The sequence below is a fragment of the Pseudophryne corroboree genome, chromosome 8 (genome assembly GCF_028390025.1).
Source record: "Pseudophryne corroboree isolate aPseCor3 chromosome 8, aPseCor3.hap2, whole genome shotgun sequence".
Taxonomy (NCBI): Eukaryota; Metazoa; Chordata; class Amphibia; order Anura; family Myobatrachidae; genus Pseudophryne; species Pseudophryne corroboree.
In genome coordinates, this window is record NC_086451.1 from 99,298,178 (window position 1) to 99,318,333 (window position 20,156).

Here is a 20,156-nt window from a genome sequence, read left to right on the forward strand (position 1 = left end):
CAAGCTCAGGAGAGCCCACTAGGTGCATCCAGCTCTGGCCGGGCACAGATTCTAACTGAGGTCTGGAGGAGGGGCATAGAGGGAGGAGCCAGTGCACACCAGATATAGTACCTAATCTTTCTTTTAGAGTGCCCAGTCTCCTGCGGAGCCCGTCTATTCCCCATGGTCCTTACGGAGTTCCCAGCATCCACTAGGACGTCAGAGAAATATATATATATATATATAGTGTTGGATGCTGGTTATCAGAAGCATCCCGACAGTTGAAATCCCGGCAAGAGCCAGTAAGTGTTCTTCTAACCCTATCCTAACCCTCCCTTTTATGTGCCTAACCCTAACCCTTGTACCCTCGCTGCCCAACCCTAACCTCCCCGGGTGTCGGGTGTTGCCTAAACCTGAACCCCCTTCTCCGCACCCTAAAACTAACTGTGTGTCGTCCCCCCACCGCAGCCTAACCCTCCCCGCAACCTAAACCTAACCTTCCCTCCTGCACCCTAACCCGAATTCCCTGGGTGGTCGAGTAAACCTAACCCCTTCCCATCCCCGGCGTACTTACCTGCCCAACTGTTTGGACATTCAGGATCCCAAGGGTCAGGATTCCGGCATCAGTATTCTGTTCCCATTCAGGATTCAGTCGTCTGTTGGGATTCCATTGCGGGTATCTTGTGCACCGGGATCCTGACTGTCAGGATTTTAACCGCATATCTATCTATCTATCTATCTATCTATCTATCTATCTATCTATCTATCTATCTATAGATACATATTTATCTATATACACACACATACACACATATATATATATATATATATATATATGAAACGAAATAGAGTAGATGGCGCCAAAGGAGTTATATCAACGCCCTACCTAAAAACGGACCCTTACAGTACTCTCCGGATAAATTACGTCAGATAACAAATACTAACATAAAAATTTATTAAAACAACATATAAACCCGACACAAATGTTCATAAGTATACAGAGTTGATACATTTACATTTGTCGCACAATTTGAACAATCAGTTTGTAGTGATGAGGAAAAAGCGTAGATATATCACTACAATTTCCTCCTTCTCCTTATTGTAGATTCGGAGGTAACATCAGATAATAGATAGATAAATAACCCAACGCGTTTCGTCTTGTTCCAAGACTTCATCAGGGGTAAAATCTCTTCATTTCAGAACATATTGTCAGCACATAAAAGGTCATTCAAAGATGTATGAACAACGTTTCAATATTTCAATGGGACTTGATTGATACAGCGAGGACCATACCTCATATATCATCAGCTTGAGTCTGACATTCAGATATTCGAATATGGGGAAGATTCATATGTGTATAGAATCTAACTGGTTCACAAGCATAAGGAACCTCGTCGGTCAGCAGCTTGAACCTGACACTCAGAGACTCAGGAGTGAAGGCAATTCAAATGGGTATAATGTCTAACCAATTTAGAACACGTGGTAGACCCTCCAGTAGTGCAGTGCTGACAGCCAACACATACATATACAGACATATATCTGATCTGTTCAATATGTTAAAATATGGATGTTTTTTTATAATCATATCACCCTCCTAAAAATGTATTGACTTATTATGACATATTTATACATTATAGAAATTATATGTACATTAGCCTCCACAATTTCTGTGCTTCCTGATGCCAGGGGTGCGCTCCCCAAATGCTGTATGGAGTTCTCAAGTGATGTCTGTGTCCCAGCGATGCTGAAGCAACGTCACTGCATATTCGGCGCTGATGGGTAATCTATGGAGCAGTACTCCTGGCGTGTGCTCTAATATAGATTTTAACCTTATCTAATGTGACTCTCTTTTGGTTAATGCTGAGCGATTCTCTGTATGCAGTTATAGCAGACAGGTGGCTGATTTATCTGATGTAGTAGGTATAAAGGGGCAGCCATGGGCAACTTCTCCACTAGGTCACTGCTCCACTTTTTTCACTGCTTAGTACATCTCCCCCATAGAGTTATTTATATAGATCCGGAAATGACGCCATGTGTGTTCCAGGGTAGACATTGGTCCACATTTTGGCCCCAAACTTTGATTGATTGTGGGGTATATAAGGGCCTATTAGACAGGATCTAGTTTGTGGCTTGATCCCTATGGACTATGGGGGTCATTCCGAGTTGTTCGCTCATTGCCGATTTTCGCAACGGAGCGATTAAGGCTAAAATGCGCATGCGCATGGTACGCAGTGCGCATGCGCTAAGTATTTTAGCACAAAACTTAGTAGATTTACTCACGTCCGAACAAAGACTTTTCATCATTGAAGTGACCGGAAAGTGATTGACAGGAAAGGGGTGTTTCTGGGCGGAACTGGCCGTTTTCTGGGAGTGTGCGGAAAAACGCAGGCGTGTCAGGGAAAAACGCGGGAGTGTCTGGAGAAAAGGGGGAGTGGCTGGGAGTGTGTGTGACGTCAAACCAGGAACGAAACGGCCTGAGCTGATCGCAGTGTAGGAGTAAGTCTGGAGCTACTCAGAAACTGCTAAGAAATTTCTATTCGCAATTCTGCTAATCTTTCGTTCACTATTCTGCTAAGCTAAAATACACTCCCAGAGGGCGGCGGCCTAGCGTGTGCAATGCTGCTAAAAGCAGCTAGCGAGCAAACAACTCGGAATCACCCCCTATATGCTGTATTGAATTGTTGTACCTCCTGAGGACGGTCCTGATTGGACCGAAACGTTGAGGATTGCTACTATTTGCTGGATATATAAGCAATAAACCAACAGTCTTTCTGTGTGCAATTTAATCTGGTGAGAGCCCCTTTTCTTCTCTCTCTCTCATACATATATTTATAGGTGATGCTAGACTCTCACCCTGACTGGTTTTATTTATTATTATTTATTACCAGTTATTTATATAGTGCACATATATTCCGCAGCGCTTTACAGAGAATATTTACCCATTCACATCAGTCCCTGCCCCAGTGGAGCTTACAATCTATATTCCCTACCACGTGTACACGCACACACATTCACGCTAGGGTTAATATTGTTGGGAGCCAATTAAAATTAACCTATCAGTATATTTTTGGATTGTTGGAGGAATCTGGAGCACCTGGAGGAAACCTACACAAGTATGAGAAGAATATACAAACTACACAGTTAGGTCCATGGTGGGAATTGAACCACTGACAACGACAACTGCTGTGAAGCAGTAATGCTAACCATTACGCCATCTGTACTGCCCACGGAGCTAGAATTTTTTTTTCCCGTTGTGCACACCCTAATGTAATGTGCTGTGCACGCCACGCAGGGCTGCTGAGCCTGGGCAGCAATAGAAGCTGTCCAATAGCGGGTTGGGTTGTAAGGGGCTATAGGCAGGACAGCTGAGCGACGGCTCAGCTGTCCAATAATCCGTGAAGCAGTAGCCTGCGGCTCAGTCATTGGCAGGCTGCAGGGCACTAGGAGGAAGATTGTGGAGTGAGGGGGTTTGTGTGGACTCTAGCTCTCCTATTATATCTGTGACAGCAGCCTGCCAGCAAAGTAAAATCAAAGTTAGATCTTAGGGCCCCCCGTCTTAAGTACCCCGGGCCCCCTGAAGCCTTAATCCAGCTCTGCTTTCTCAACTGCTCTTGTGGGTGGTCTCACAAATATCACCTTATAACCTTATTCTGTCCCCTCTTATCCTGTAAAGGTGAATCCCTTTGTTCTGCAACCATTTAAACAGCTATAACTTTCTGATGTGGTGCAAGGAGACTATGTGTACATTGTGCACTATTTGGATTAAATATGTAATGTGTTCTGATGGCCCTCCATGCGTACACAAACTCTGCCGTAAATACCCATACCACGCGCCGATGCGCAGGACCGCGGGAGCGACCATACGCAAAGTGCGTACATGTGCACGCACTGCAGAACAAGTGCACGCGCAGTGGGCATGTGTGTGCAGTTTGTACGTGATGTGTGTTCTGTAATATTTTTCGACTTTGACAGAGGGTTATTCAGTACAGATTTCAGGTTCTGCTAAATTGCATCACCTGTTGACCACCCCCTGCAGCCGTAGCTAGTGGCTGCGTGTGACATCATGCAGCTGCCCCGAAACACCATCGACCCACCCCCATTTTCGACTGCCCAAATGCTTCTGCCTATCACTCAGGCAGAGGCGTTTGCAGCCAATCTGATTAGATCGCATTGGCTGCTAGTGCGCGCTCAGGACGGGACCTGTGTGTGTGCACTGCCGCTGCAGCCGGGGTTATTGTGGTTGCATTGTTTAACGATGTGACCTGAATAACCCCTATAGTCAGCAGAGCAATATACATGGTCAGTTTCCCTATATTTTGTATCCTTTTTTCTTCTCTGTACTCCATTATACTGTACATTAAAAATTGGATGAGACTACCATATAATATATATGTGAACTATTGATGTTACTTATATGGTTACTGATCTTCCATGTTTTTGTGCAATTTATCGTTTATGGGTGGTCATTCCGAGTTGTTCGCTCGTTGCCGTTTTTCGCAACGCAGCGATTAGGTGGGAAATGTGCATGGTACGCACATTAACACAAAACTTAGTAGATTTGCTGGTGTTTGTGCGGCGCTTTCCAGTCGCACTGCTGATCGGGGAGTGATTGACAGGAAAGGGGCGTTTCTGGGAGGTAACAGAGCGTTTTCCGGGAGAGTGCTAAAAAACGCAGGCGTGCCAGGGAAAAACGCAGGAGTGGCTGGAGAAATAGGGGGAGTGGCTGGCCGAACGCAGGGTGTGTTTGTGACGTCAAACCAGGAACTAAACGGACTGAGGTGATCGCAGTCTAGGAGTAGGTCCGGAGCTACTCAGAAACTGCAGGAAATTATTTAGTAGCAGTTCTGCTAATCTTTCGTTCACTATTCTGCTAAACTAAATTACACTCCCAGAGGGCGGCGGCCTAGCATTTGCAATGCTGCTAAAAGCAGCTATCGAGCGAACAACTCGGAATGAGGGCCCTGGACCTCTTTGCAGGCCACTTTAATAGAAAAAAAAGAAAAATGTGTGTAGTATACAGATAAATCCATGTTTATCTTGGCCTTTAATAGGATTAACTGAGACTGGGCAGTCGGACTTAATCCCCTGCTGTATTGTTCTCTGTATTGTATTGCAGCTGAGAACTACAGATGAAGGGTTTATGTAAATAAACCATGGTGTGCCTAGGTGCATCAAAGAAGCCAAGATAACCGTTGACCTATCTCTCTCTCTATCTCTCTCTCTCTCTCTCTATATATATGTATGTATATATAAGCAGCGGTAATGGCGGCACTCCACAGACTTCAGACCATTTTAAAACAGCTTTTACGTTATTGCGTCCTACGCCGTTTCGGGTAACAAACAGTCGTCAGGGACAATCATACACAAACTAACAAACATTTACAACCAATATATACCTCACCAAAACACCGGCGCCTTGAGTATTGAGACAACGGCTGGGCATTAGCGGCGCCGTGGGGCAGGTGAGCTGCGGTGATGTATTGATTGTTTGGTGAGGTATGTATTGGTTGGAAATGTTTGTTAGTTAGTGTATGATTGTCCCTGACGACGGGTTGTTACCCGAAACGGCGTAGGACGCAATAAAGTAAAAGCTGTTTTAAATTGGTCTGAAGTCTGTGGAGTGCCGCCATTACCGCTGCTTGTATCCAGGTCTTTCGAGGACTGATGGAAGGCACTGCAGCCCTTAACTGGAATTCCCCACAGTGAGTGCCGGGTTCTTTGGTATGCATGTTGTGTATATATATATATATATATATACACATATACACACACTCACATACATATACATATACATGCTCAGTACAGTGTTGTGACCTGAATGAGAAAGATCGTAATAGATTGCAATGTTTTCCATTATCCATGGAGAAGGCAGGAAAAACAATGATACGAGTTCCCAAGTAAATGGAGTTGTGCTGATAAACCAGTTAATGGGGGTAATTCCAAGTTGATCGCAGCAGGAAAATTTTTAGCAGTTGGGCAAAACCATGTGCAGTGCAGGGGGGGCAGATATAACTTGTGCAGAGAGAGATAGATTTGGGTGTGGTGAGTTCAATCTGCAATCTAAATTGCAGTGTAAAAATAAAGCAGCCAGTATTTACCCTGCACAGAAACAAAATAACCCACCCAAATCTAACTCTCTCTGCACATGTTATATCTGCCCCCCCTGCAGTGTACATGGTTTTGCCCAACTGCTAAAAAATTTCCTGCTGCGATCAACTTGGAATTACCCCCTATGACTGGTTATTTCTATGTAGTCCTGAGGAATTATTTCCATTTATCATAAAAAACACAAGTGTATTACACAGGCACCAGTATTGTATTCATAACTGCGATATTGTTGTTGAATATTACTAATAATCTGACCTTTGTGTTGCTAGTGGACATCTGGAATAGGACTTGAATACACTCCATTCCCAACCTATGTGTACCCAGTACAAGTGAAGGCTTTGGTCAGATCCATTTTTCCGGATCAAATCTGCAACTATCCTGACCCTGATCATGAAAAGGTGATAATCGCTTTCCCTGCATGGTTAATTTTTTTCTGTTTTCACATTTTAATCCTTTATTTTGATTGGCTGGTTGGCTACAATCAGCGTTCAATAAAACAACACAGTTGAAAAAGAAGTGTCAGTTGTAAACCATTTTAGAGCAGGGTCACGCTAAGGAAGACACAGTAAAGGCCCCAAACATTAGCAATCAATTGGGGCAATTTGCCAATTTGCAGATGATTGTAAGAATAAATCTGCAATGTATAGGGGCCCTCATTCCGAGTTGTTCGCTCGCAAGCTGCTTTTAGCAGCTTTGCACACGCTAAGCCGCCGCCTACTGGGAGTGAATGTTAGCATAGTAGATTTGCGAACGAAAGATTAGCAGATTTGCGAATAGACAGTTCTTAGCAGTTTCTGAGTAGCTCGAGACTTACTCTGCCACTGCGATCAGTTCAGTCAGTTTCGTTCCTGGTTTGACGTCACAAACACACCCAGCGTTCACCCAGACACTCCCCCGTTTCTTCAGACACTCCTGCGTTTTTCCCAGAAACGGCAACGTTTTTTCGCACACACCCATAAAATGGACAGTTTCCGCCCAGAAACACCCACTTCCTGTCAATCACACTACGATCACCAGGACGAAGAAAAAACCTCGTAATGCCGTGAGTAAAATACCTAACTTAATAGAAAATTTACTTGGCGCAGTCGCACTGCGGACATTGCGCATGCGCATTAGCGACTAATCGCTCCGTTGCGGAAAAAAAATAACAAGCGAACAACTCGGAATGACCACCAGGGTTCGCAGATTAACACCAAAAATCAATTGGGATTGTTTAATCATGTTGTCCAACATGTTGCATTTCACAGATCATTTGTGGCTGTAGATTGCTAGTGTATGGTAACTAGTGCTATTTTTGTAAAAAAAAATAGGTTCAGGAACTCCCAGAGGTGGGCAGCAGTGGGCGGAGCTGTGAGGCAATGTAGGAGGAGCTACAGTGTGCAGGGCACCTCTGTAAGAATAAAGCCTTTTTCTATGTAAGAATAAAGAATTTGCATGCTTGTGGGCGTGGCCTTGCTGCAATCATGCCTTGCAGGAAAAGACGACCTTATACCCCAGTTTTGCAAAATGCACACCCAGACATTGGCCACCACAGGAAAAATAGAATGCCTGATTCATGATCCTTACATTATTTGTAATTTTTCATCCTTATAGTAATGCACCTTATACAATATGCCACACACCGTAATACCCATTACACATTATGCAACACACTGTAATGCCCATTACACAATGACACACCAAAATGCCCATTACACAATTTGTCACACACCTTATCGCCCATTACACAATATGCCACACACCGTAATGCCCATTACACATTATGCCACACCATAATGCCCATTACACAATGGCACACCATAATGACAGTTACACAGTTTGTCACACACCATATCGCCCATTACACACTATGCGACACAGGGTAATGCCCATTACACAATATGCCACATACCATAATGCCCATTACAGATTATGCCAGACACCGTAATGCCCATTACACAATATACCACACACACCGTAATACCCATTACACAATGACACACCATAATGCTCATTACACAATTTGTCACACCGTATCGCCCATTACACAATATGCCACACACCATAATGCCCATTACACATTATGCCACACATTGTAATGCCCATTACAGATTACGTCACACACCATAATCCCCATTACACAATATGCTACACATCGTAATGCCCATTACAGATTTTCCTTGGATACTTTTTGCAGCTAGAAAACTGTACAATCCGTTTTTAAATGCATTTACAGAGTCCACCATTATTACCTTCTCCGGCAGGGAGTTCTAAATCCTTATTACCCCTTCGGTGAAGAACCCTTTCCTACGTTTTGTACGGAATTTTCTCTCTTTTAGCCTCAGTGAGTGCCCACGCGTCTTATACAGAGTGCTATTAATAAACAACTTCCCTGCTAACTCTTTGTATTGACCCTTTACATATTTGAAGATATTAATAATGTCGCCTCTTAGTCTCCTCTTTTCAAGGGAATACATATTTAACCTAGTAAGCCTTTCCTCATACTCCAGTGTCTCTAACCCTTTAATCAGTTTAGTAGCTCGCCTTTGAACTCTTTCGAGCTCCCAGATATCTTTTTTATAATATGGTGCCCAAAATTGAACACAGTATTCCAGGTGCGGGCGTACCAATGATTTAAACAGAGGCAGGATTACATTCTCGTTCCTTGTCTCAATACCCCGTTTTATGCACGCAAGGACTTTACTTGCCTTCTTTGCTGCATTTTGACATTGTGTACTGTTATTAAGCCTATTATCTATGAGCACCCCCAAATGTTTTTTCCACTAATGTTACCCCTATATTTTCCCCATTAAGTGAGTAGGATGCAAGTTAGTGCATAACTTTGCATTTTTCAATATTGAACCTCATTTTACACACTATAGAGGTTATGCCTACTGGTCTTTAGTTCCCAGGATGATTTTTAGATCCCTTTTTAAATAATGGCACTACCTCAGCTATACGCCAATCCCTCTGTACCATACCTGATCTAATTGAACTATGGAAAATCAAGTAAAGGGTCTTGCTAGCTGTGCCCTAAGCTCCATAATAACCCTCAGGTGAAAACCATCTGGGCCCAGTGATTTATTAAGCTTTATGTTGCTTAGCCTCTCCAGGACTACTTCCTCACTTAAGCATCTAGCCAAGAATCATTACCTTCACTGTCGTTATGCACTACTATCACCTTCTGATCCTCCCTGGTGAATACTGATGAAAAATAATTGTTCAGTATATCCGCTTTTATTTTGTCATCATTTGTCAAGGCTCCCAGTTCATCTTTTAATGGGCCTACATTCTCCTTTTTTAGTCTTTTACTGTTTATGTATTTATAAAACTTTTTAGGATTGGCTTTACTCCCTATAGTGATTTGCCTTTTGTTTACAATTTTAGCTGCTCTTATTACTTTTTTGCATCTTTTATTGCAGTCTTTATAATGCTGGAATGACTCCTCCCCTCCAATTGATTTAAATGCTTTGAAAGCCTGCCTCTTTTTAGCCATTTCTTTTTTTACCTCCTTATTAAGCCACATTGGTTTGTGTTTAGTACTCCTGTGTTTACTGCCCATGGGAATGAATTTGTGAATATTGGCCCTCATTCCGAGTTGATCGGTCGCAAGGCGAATTTAGCAGAGTTACACACGCTTAGTCTACGCCTACTGGGAGTGTATCTTAGCATCTTAAAAGTGCGAACGAAGTTTACGCAATATTGCGAACAAAAAAAACTTAGCAGTTTTAGAGTAGCTCCAGACTTACTCTGCCTGTGCGATCAGTTCAGTGCTTGTCGTTCCTGGTTTGACGTCACAAACACTCCCAGCGTTCGCCCAGACACTCCCCCGTTTCTCCGGCCACTCCTGCGTTTTTTCCGGAAACGGTAGCGTTTTCAGCCACACGCCCATAAAACGCCGTGTTTCCGCCCAGTAACACCCATTTCCTGTCAATCACACTACATTCGCCGGTGCGAACAAAAAGCCGTGAGTAAAAATCCTTTCTTCATAGCAGAATTACTTAGCGCAGTCGCAGTGCGAACATTGCGCATGCGCTCTAAGCTGATTTTCACTGCGATGCGAAAAAAAAGAACGAGCGAACGACTCGGAATGAGGGCCATTGCTATCCAGCAACCCTTTTAAAGCTACCCACATTTCCGAAGTGTCCATACCATGAAACAAAACTTCCCAATCAATGTCGTTTAGTGCCTGTCTCAGCATATTGAAGTTAGCTTTTCTAAAGTTTAATGTTTTGGTTGATCCCTTATTGCTATGTTTCTTGAAACTGATGTCGAATGTGATCATATAGTGATCACTGTTTCACAAGGTCTCCCCAACTGTAATGTTTGATATAATGTCCACATTGGTAATAACTAGGTCCAGAATATTATTACCTCTAGTTGGGTCCTCGACTAATTGAGATAAGTATTGATCCTTTAATGTGTTTAGAACCCTGCTGCTCCTAGCTTTTACACATGAATCGTTACTCCAATTTATATCAGGATAGTTAAAATCCCCTAACACTAGGATGACCCCCATTTCCGCAGCTTTTTAAATTTGCTGTAAGAGTTGTTCCTCCTCATGCATGTTAATATCCAGTAACCGTAATGCCCATAACACAATATGCCACACACCGTAATGCCCATTACACAATGATACACCATAATGCCCATTACACAATATGCCACACACCGTATTGCCCCTTACACAATATGCCACACACTGTAATGCCCATTACACAATGACATACTATAATGCCCATTACACAATATGCCACACTGTAATGCCCTTTACAAATTATGCCACACACTTTAATGCCCATTACACAATGACACACCATAATGCCCATTACACAATATGCCATACACCGTATTGCCCATTACACAATATGCCACAGACTGTAATGGCCATTACACAGTGACATACCATAATGCCCATTACACAATATGCCACACTGTAATGCCCTAAACAGATTATGCCACACACCGTAATGCCCATTACACAATATGCCACACACCATTTTGCCCATTACACAATATGCCACACACCCTAATGCCCTTTACAGATTATGCCACACACTTTAATGCCCATTACACAATGACACACCATAATGACCATTACACATTATGCCACACACCATAATGCCTATTTCACAATATGCCACACACCATAATGCCCATTACACATTATGCCACACACCATAATTCCCATTAAACAATATGCCACACATCGTAATGTCCATTACACAATGACACACCGTAATACCCATTACACATGCCACACACCGTATTGCCCATTACAAATGATGCCACACAATGTAATGCCCATTACGCCACACAACGTAGTGCCCATTACACATTATGCCACACCGTATTGCCCATTACACAATATGCCACACATCGTAATGCCCATTACACAAAATGCCACACAACGTAATGCCCATTACACAATGACGCACCATAATGCCCATTACACAATATGCCACACACCGTAATGCCCATTACACATTATGCCACACATAGTTATGCCCGAAACACAATAATGCCCCTTAGAAATTATGCCCCACAGTAAGGCTTCTGATTACTTTTAAATTACCTGCTTATTGTAAGGGGTCTCATGCTCGTTGTCCAGGAATCAATGCTCGTTGCCAGGGGTTTCATGCTCTGGGTTCCATGCTCGTTGCCAGGGGGTTCCCTGCTTGCTGCCAAGGGTCTAATGCTTGTTGCCAAGGGGTTTCATGCTAATCGCAAAGGGGTTTTCCTGCTTGCTGCCAGGGGTCTTATGCTTGTTGCCAATGGGTTTCCTGCTCGTTGCCAAGGGGTTTCCCAGCTTGCTGCCAGGGGTCTCGTGCGCGTTGCCAAGGAGTTTCACTGTTCCCTGCCAGGGGTCTCATGCTTGTTGCCAAGGGGCTTCCCTGCTTGCTGCCAGAGGCTCATGCTCATTGCCAAGGGGTTTCCCTGTTCGCTGCCAAGGTGTTTCTTGCTAATTGTCATGGGTTTTATGCTAGCTGCCATGCTTGGCATGCTTGTTGCCAAAGGGTTTCACTGCTCGCTGCCAGGGGTCTCATGTTTGTTTCCTAGGGGTTTCTTGCTCTACAGAGAGCACCGGGGCTGTGGGGGGCTGCATAAAAATAGAGCCTGTAGTGGCTTGGGAGCATCGTTGGTTGCGAGAAAGCCCACTGTGTTAAAAAAAAGCAAACCCAAAATGACCACCATGGAGCAGGAGACATGCTAGAGATCCTACTTGACCTCTAGCGTCTGTCTCCTGCTCCGCGGTGGCCATTTTAGGTGGGGTTTTTTTACACAACGGGCTCCCCTACAGCCCCTGGTGCTCCCAAGCTGCTACAGGGGCTGTGGGGGCTAGTTCTATGCAACCCCCGCACTCACCAGCCTACATTTAAAAAAAACTTTCGGCGTCAGTGGCTAGGACAGTGGTTCCCAAACTGTGTGCCGTGGCACCCTGGGGTGCCTCGGGACACTTGGAGGGGTGCCTTGGGTTGGTGGTCCAGAACCAATTCAAATTCTGCATGGTCAATGTAAAAAGCAAAACCAGTGTTAATGGCTGCCAATCATAAAATATATTGACAATCAGAAGCAAATCTTGTCCCTCACCACATAAGGTACCCTAAGGATGACATATAAAGACAATTTACTTAATTTAATATTTATTTCTAAATTTTTCAATAAGAAACTATTGGCTTAGGGGTGCCGTGCAAAAAATACTGATACTCTAGGGTGCCGTGATTCAAAAAAGTTTGGGAACCACTGGGCTAGGACGTTCCTGGTGACGTCATTTCTCACTATACCTTCAGGAAAGGTCTTTCAGGAATGTTCCGGGCGAAAAATAGCCCTGATGGTAACAATCAGCAGATTTGCAGACCGTTTCTACTTAAAGGGGCCCATATATCAGCAATCACAATTTATTGTTTCACAGATCCTGTGATTTTTTCCTGGTGACGTCATTTCTCACCATACCTTCAGGAAAGGTCTTTCGGAACGTTCCGGGCGAAAAATAGCCCTGATGGTAACAATCAGCAGATTTGCAGACCGTTTCTACTTAAAGGGGCCCATATATCAGCAATCGCAATTTATTGTTTCACAGATCCTGTGATTTTTTCCCCCTATACATTACAGATATATTTCAATGATTTACAGATCATCTTCAGTTAAACAGATCTGCCAATCTTGAAAGTTTCATCAGTTTACTAGAAAAAGTCTGCAGACCTGCTGATTGTTAAGCTACCCATACACCTAAAAATGTATTGTCCGATTTGGCTGGTTGGAACGAAAATCTGGTAATGGATGGGAGCAATGACAATTGACCATTTGCTCTGAAATACTGGAAAACTGACAAAACAGTCATTCAGACAAATTGGTTAAATCAAATGGATTTAACCAATTTGCCTGATTGACCATTTTTGTCTGTATTTCAGTGTATGGGAGCAAATGGTCAATTGTCATTTGCTTCAATCCATTACCAGATTTCCGTTCCAACCAGCCAGATCGGACAATCTACAGTCCCACTTGATCTGTGAAATTAAACATGTTAAAAAACCTGATTTAACAAACCCAATCAATTTGTGGCCGAAATCTGTCATCTGTGAGCCCCATACATTGCAGATTTATTTGCACAATCATCTGCAAAACATCAGATTGTCCCAATTGATTGCTGATGTATGGGCTCCTTTAACCGAGTAGCCTTTCAAGGTTGACATATCTGTATTTGCTGAAAATGAACTGCAAATCACTGAAAATTTTTGTTATGTATGGGTGCAGAATGCAGATTGGTGGATTGGGAAATCTTGAAATCTGGGGGGGGGGAAATCTCAGAATCTGTGGATTGCTTTTTCATGATTGCTAATGTGTGGGGGCCTGAAGATACAGATAGAAAGGGCGGGAGTGAAGAAGAAGTTGCATCTTCCATTTGTTTATGATTATTCTTTAAGATACAGGAGTAATGCCATGTTGTGGGAAGCACAATTCTATTGGGGTTTTTTTGTCATAAAGTTTCATAGATTGTGTATCTGGTCCTGAACGAGGGCACAATTCTGATTAAAGGGCCTTATTCAGGTTCAGTTGTAAATTTGCAGATCAGCCGATCTGTATCTACATGAGCCAATAACAGAGTGCAAATTCCTAATTTCTCCATGAATATTTGATTACACAGGATCATCGGATGTCTCTTACATCTGTACAATATATGGATGTTTTTTGATGTATCAGCACTCAGCTTGGAATGTTTTAATGGATATTTTAACAAATTAAAAAAGTGTTGTTTTTGGGCGTGGCCTGACTGGAGAGGCAGTTGGATGCAGGAGTTCAGGGCTCCTGCTCCTTAACATCTCTATATCGGCTGCCGCTGGAGATTATTGCCCCTTAATACTCACCCCACCCTCCCTGTGGCTCCGAGTACCCGGGTGTTTGTCTGCGGAGCCGGGGGACCGTTTACTCGGTCTCTGCGGGTTGTGGCCTGCACTGGGGGCCAGAGCCGCGGACTGGATTTGTACTCCCGGCCCGCTGAGAAGCTCCGTGGGGCGCGAAATCACCGGCGCCTCACGTGATCATTGGGAGACCCTCTCATCTCCTCACCTACTCCGGAGCCTAAGGATCACTCGCTGGGACCCCCCTGTGCCGTCGTTGGTGCCCCATAGAGCGGTACTCGGGATCCGGCGGTCGCAGCCGGGGAGAGCCGCGGGACCGCACTTCCGGCGCTGCGCTTACACTACACTGCCTCTGCCTGTCACACAGACACGGAATCCTTCCTGAATGGCTGCACCTTCCCTGCACCTTTATCTCCCTAGATATCACACCTACTGGAAGTGGGGGGAGGAAGGAGGTGGATTTAGAGGAATAGAGGAGTACAAGAATTATAAGATAAAGGTGGTGGACCCTTTTTCCAGCCCTTATTGGACTCTCATTGCCCCCTGCATATTGCCCTGATCCACCCTGCACTTTGTGTGCCGGGTCCCGGAGCCGGAGGGGGCCTCCTGCCTCCTTGCGGGTTGGGTCCTGCGTGCCTTGCAGAAGCTGGGGGCTGAATTCCTGCTGGGACCCGGACCCCGCCGCGGACACTGGGGGGTGACCCACTCTGACCTGCCTGAACGGAAGCCTCTCATCGTGCCTGGCTCCACTCTGCTCATCGCGCCTTGACTGCAGCTTCAGTGTGCGCCGAGAGGGGCTCTGAAGCTGACCAGCGGGCTCCATGGCCTGAGTGAGTACTGCAGCCTGTTTCCGCCCAACGAGCCGGGGACACCTGCTGGGCCCTACCTCACATACCCCGAAAGGAAACTACTGTGGTTATGTGGGGTGGGGATTCGTATGTGTGCCTGCAATAGCACATCTCTATGTCCTGACACTGCCTGTGTCTATCCCTTAATTCTCTCAAAACGGGGGGCCGAATCACACTGGGCTACAGTGATAGAGTTTAGGGGGGACCCCTTGGGATAATTTTTCCAATACTGGGAGTGCCCCTATTATATCTTTGCCTTGCCTCGGCTGTCTTGTTTCACCTATGATAACTGATGCTGGAGCTCCATCTGCTGGTGGCTTTTGTTTGATTTCAGCTGCCTGAGTGAAATTACTTTTCTTATAATGTGATCCATTGGCACATGCCCTGAGTCTTGGGACTTTCTCTCACCGATATTTATGTCATGATAATTAAAGTATGGTTTGCCTACTACCGGGACTTTTCTAGCTTTGTAATGCAGTGACCTTTCCAAGCTGTTCTACCCATACGTTCCATCATGCCCAGAAGTAACAAAAAGCAACACGAAGCGGACCTGAGTCTAAATTTCCGGGACAGGGGGCTCCCTCGCTGCCTGATATTTTGGATTTGGAGGACTCAGACCACTCCCCGTTGACCCGGAAAGACCTACACCTGCTTTTCCGCAAAATTCAGGAGACGAGGAAATCTGTGCAGGCGGTGCAGGCGGAGGTACACACGGCGATTGCCTCTCTTAAGGCTGACGTTACCGACCTTGGAGACAGAACAGACCACTTAGAGTCTAAAATGGATGAAGTGGTCACTTTCCAACAAGGTATGGGTGATGAAATTCATGGTCTAAAGCAGGAGATGCGGTTAATCCTGGAACGCCAAGAAGATCAAGACAACAGGGCGCGACAAAATAATCTCTGCGTCAGGAATCCCTGAGGACGTTGATATGACGTCCCTGCATGATTACCTTAAGAAACTGTTTGGGCACCTTTCGCCTTCAATTCCGGAAGACCAACTCTTGTTGGATAGGGCTCATAGGGCTCTCCGCCCTCATTCCCAGGATTCGGCTCAGCCCAGGGATGTTATTCTGCGATGCCATTACTATACGGCTAAAGAGGACATTCTTAGAGAGGCTAGGAAGCTCTCCAAACTGGAATTCTTGGGGCACTCTCTCCAAATATTCCAAGATATTGCACCTGCCACCCTGCTTAAAAGAAAGGAGTTCAGACCCATTACTTCGGTTCTTCGGGACAATGGCATTCGTTATAGATGGGGCTTCCCCTTTCGCATTCTGGTGTGGCATCATAACCGCCTCCACTCGGCTAGGGATCTGGCTGAAGCTAAAGGACTCTTGCATACCTTGGGCCTCTCCCCTCCACCGGCCTTATCTGAGTCTCCACAGCGGGCGCCTGAGGTCTCTCCCATAGAGTCGATTGCCACTCCCAGACGCTCCTTGAACCGAGACTGGACGAGAGTACCCTCTGCCCGGAAATCTGCCTCTGCTGGCCCTCCCACCTGGTGCCTTATGTGTTTATTTAAAGTTTAATCTTGTATTCTGTTGTTGCTGCACCTGCATGTGTTGTGGTGATGTAAATTTTTTCTTTTTCCATTACAACTACCGGCCCTGTTCCCCCGTACCTGGCATATATCTGTAGATTTTCAGCTTTTCCCACTGTATTCGTGCGTACTGGGAGGGTTAAGAGCTGGGGCTCCCCTCATGGGCAACGTACCTCTTTGTACTGGAACTGACAATCTTTGTTTTGTTGTCTGTTAGTACTGTCCCCCGTCCGAGGTAATATCTGTTTCAGCCCTGGGTAGTTACTTGTTTGTTACTGGTTACCCTCTATGGTAGTAGGATCTAGGAAGTTGTGTCCCATCTTTTCTCCCTTTATCACTGGTCCCTAGACTCAGGACACATGATGGTTAGTGTCCGCTGTCCTTGATGCACCTGGCCTGGCCGGGCTGCGTCCCCATAGTGGGGTCTTATACCCGAGTCCGGTTGTTGTCACATAGTGACACTTCTCTGTTGTTTCCTGACCGGCACGTTAGACCAGACGTGGTTTCTTCTGGTCCCCAACCTTCCCTTCTACCCTACTTTTCCTGAATTTTGTTTCTCTTGTCCCTCTGTCTCTCTTTTCTTGTTCAGATGTGTACAGATGTCTGCCGATTGCCATGTCTGTTTATAATATCTTTGATTTGGTTTGTTGCAGAGAAGCGGTGTCCGGAGGGAGGAGGTAAGGCGTTCAGAAAACTCGTCTGTCATGGCTCTTAGGATATACTCACATAATGTTAAAGGTTTGAACAGACCTACCAAACACACCAAGCTCTTTCTCTCCCTTAAACAGGCCAAGGGTGATATCGTTTTCTTACAGGAAACCCACTTTAAGAAATCCCTTCATCCTGATTTAAATTCTAAATCCTACCCCCTTACATTTTATGCATGTGACGCTACGCATAAATAAAGAGGGGTCTTCATCTTGTTAGCCGCCCACCTCACGTTCGAGTTCTTGGACAGTCATGTAGATAAATCGGGTAGATGGCTCATTCTTATTGGGAAACTAAATAATATCCTATGTACTCTTGTTAATGTTTATGCTCCGAACCAAAATCAGGCCGCCTTCTTTAGAAGCTTGAATTCACATTTGACTAGACTCTGTAGAGGTGAAGTCATAGTGGCAGGCGACTTCAATGAGGTTCTTGACGCCTCGTTGGATAGATCCTCCCCTCCTTCTCCTCTCCCTTCTATCCCTAAACGCCCGTCCACCACATCTCTCATACTGCTAGAACTTTTGAAACTCCAATTACTATTTGACTCATACAGGTTAACTGATCCATTAATTAGGGACTATACATTTTATTCCCCTGTCCATAAGTCCTATTCCAGGATAGACATGATCCTACTCAGCTGGGACCTGTCCACTAAACTTAAATCTACTCGTATACATCCTATGATATGGTCCGACCATTGCCCGATCACTGTCGATCTCCATTCTATTGCCCCCCCATCCCCCTCCTGCCTCTTGGCGGTTGAACGATTCCCTATTGCATAGTCCAGAAGTTACTTACCAGATTAAAAGTTGCCTCACTGACTATTTCCTACTTAACGATCTTCCGGAGACTTCACCTATTACTTTATGGGAAGCAAATAAGGCTGTTTTATGCGGCCATTTGATTAGCCAGGCATCTAGGTTCAAAAAGACTCAGGAAGCTAGTTTCCTCTCACTTTCTACTAAACTCCAGACTCTTGAGAGACAACATAAACTTTCCCCTACCCCTGCCAATTTAGAGGCTTTGCTGGGGGCGAGGTCTACGATCTCGCTCTCCCTATCAGAGCGCACAGCAAAGACTCTCCAGAGGCTTAATCAGTCCTTCTATAAGAAAGGAGACAAAGCCGATAGAATCTTGGCATCCTGCCTGTGACGACATGTGATGACACAGCTGGCGCGTCGTGTCGCTCAGTGGTAAAAGACACGTGGTTACTTTCCTAGCCCTGGTCCTACACATGGACTTCATCAATTGCCAATATGTTATTAGTTATATGTTAGGCAATATTGTATTATATTGTATGATGTTATTGTTACAAGGGTACAGTTATGTTTTCAATGTATATATATGAATGTAATGGTTATTGTGTTATAGTTTGTAAAATAATGTTTTCCCAAAATGACTGATCAGATAACCTGTGTGTTTGCTGTTGTGTAGATACAGCCAGTCTCAGATGTCAGGCCATACACCCCCCTCATTCTTCCCCACACAATGGATTCCAGGCCACACAATCAGATTAAGTAAGGTTACTTTAGTTAACATCTATTGTGGCCTAGGGGACATGCCTGGGCATGTGAAACTGTTCTGGGGGTGTCGCCTTATTGTAGAAAAGACAAAGGTTTGATAATAGCAAACAGGGGACGTGAGAGAGATCTGGAACAGAAGGTCAGACAGTGGCAGGAGACTGACTAAGGAGTAATGTTCTGTCAGGAGCTCCAGGAGGGATTGTTGTGTAGAATTGGATCACAGAAGTGTGCTGAGCTGTTTATAACCCATTCTGTTCAATAAACCACTGTTGGATTTTCATCTACCACCATGACTGAGTGATTTTGAACCCAATATCCTCACATTTGGCGGCAGCAGTGGGATCACTCAAGACACCAGCAGAAAGGTATAAACCACAGCAGGCAATGGATTCCGCCCCGCTATGCTACCGTTACAGCAAGAAGGATCAACTACAGGACCTCTGTCGAGCAAGACGGATTGAGTTTAATACAGTGGATACCAAGGAATCCCTAATTGGAAAACTGGCTCAATGGGACGTTGAGCACCCTTGTGATAAGGAGGAAGAGGAGGATATGGTCGAGGCCTCAGCGGAGGAGACCAGTAATGGAACCAGGGCAGTGGAGCTTGTGGTTGGAAGTTTGTCAGCATATCGGCAGGCTGAGAAGCCGGATCTTTTATTTATAGTTTCCAAAATGCAGTACATTTGGGAGTACTGGAATGAAGCTCAGTGGGAAATCAGCAGGTGGAGAGTATCCAGCATACAGGACAAGTTGTGTCATCTGGGGAATGCGTTCATGCACTGCAGAAGTGAAGCAGCCACATGGAATCTGCTGGGGGAGCCAGAGTTTGAGGAATTCAGGGAGGAAGTGATCGCCACAGTGGCCCAAATGACACAAAGGATACAATATACAGAGACGGAAGGGCAAGTGCAGAGTAAATTGCCTTCCCGGACAGAGCCAGAGGAAGTGGCATTGGATCGGGGGCCCCTGGATACCCCAGCATGGCGAGGCCAGTGTTACAGGGTGGATGCGGAAAGGCACCACCTGCAACAGCTTCTCCCATACCCAAGGGAAGAAATTGCCCAGTGGTCTATACGGAAGGAAGCACACGAAGTGAAGACAGCAGT

General features: G+C 45.0%; 1 long non-coding RNA gene across 1 annotated transcript in view; it reads left to right on the top strand.

Moving 5' to 3' along the window:
- Positions 1–20,156, top strand: part of LOC134947528 (uncharacterized) — a 158,206-nt gene that overhangs the window by 121,246 nt on the left and 16,804 nt on the right. The window contains exon 3 of the long non-coding RNA XR_010182599.1: positions 6,357–6,485. This is a non-coding gene — a long non-coding RNA (uncharacterized LOC134947528). The remainder of the gene's footprint in view (positions 1–6,356; positions 6,486–20,156) is intronic.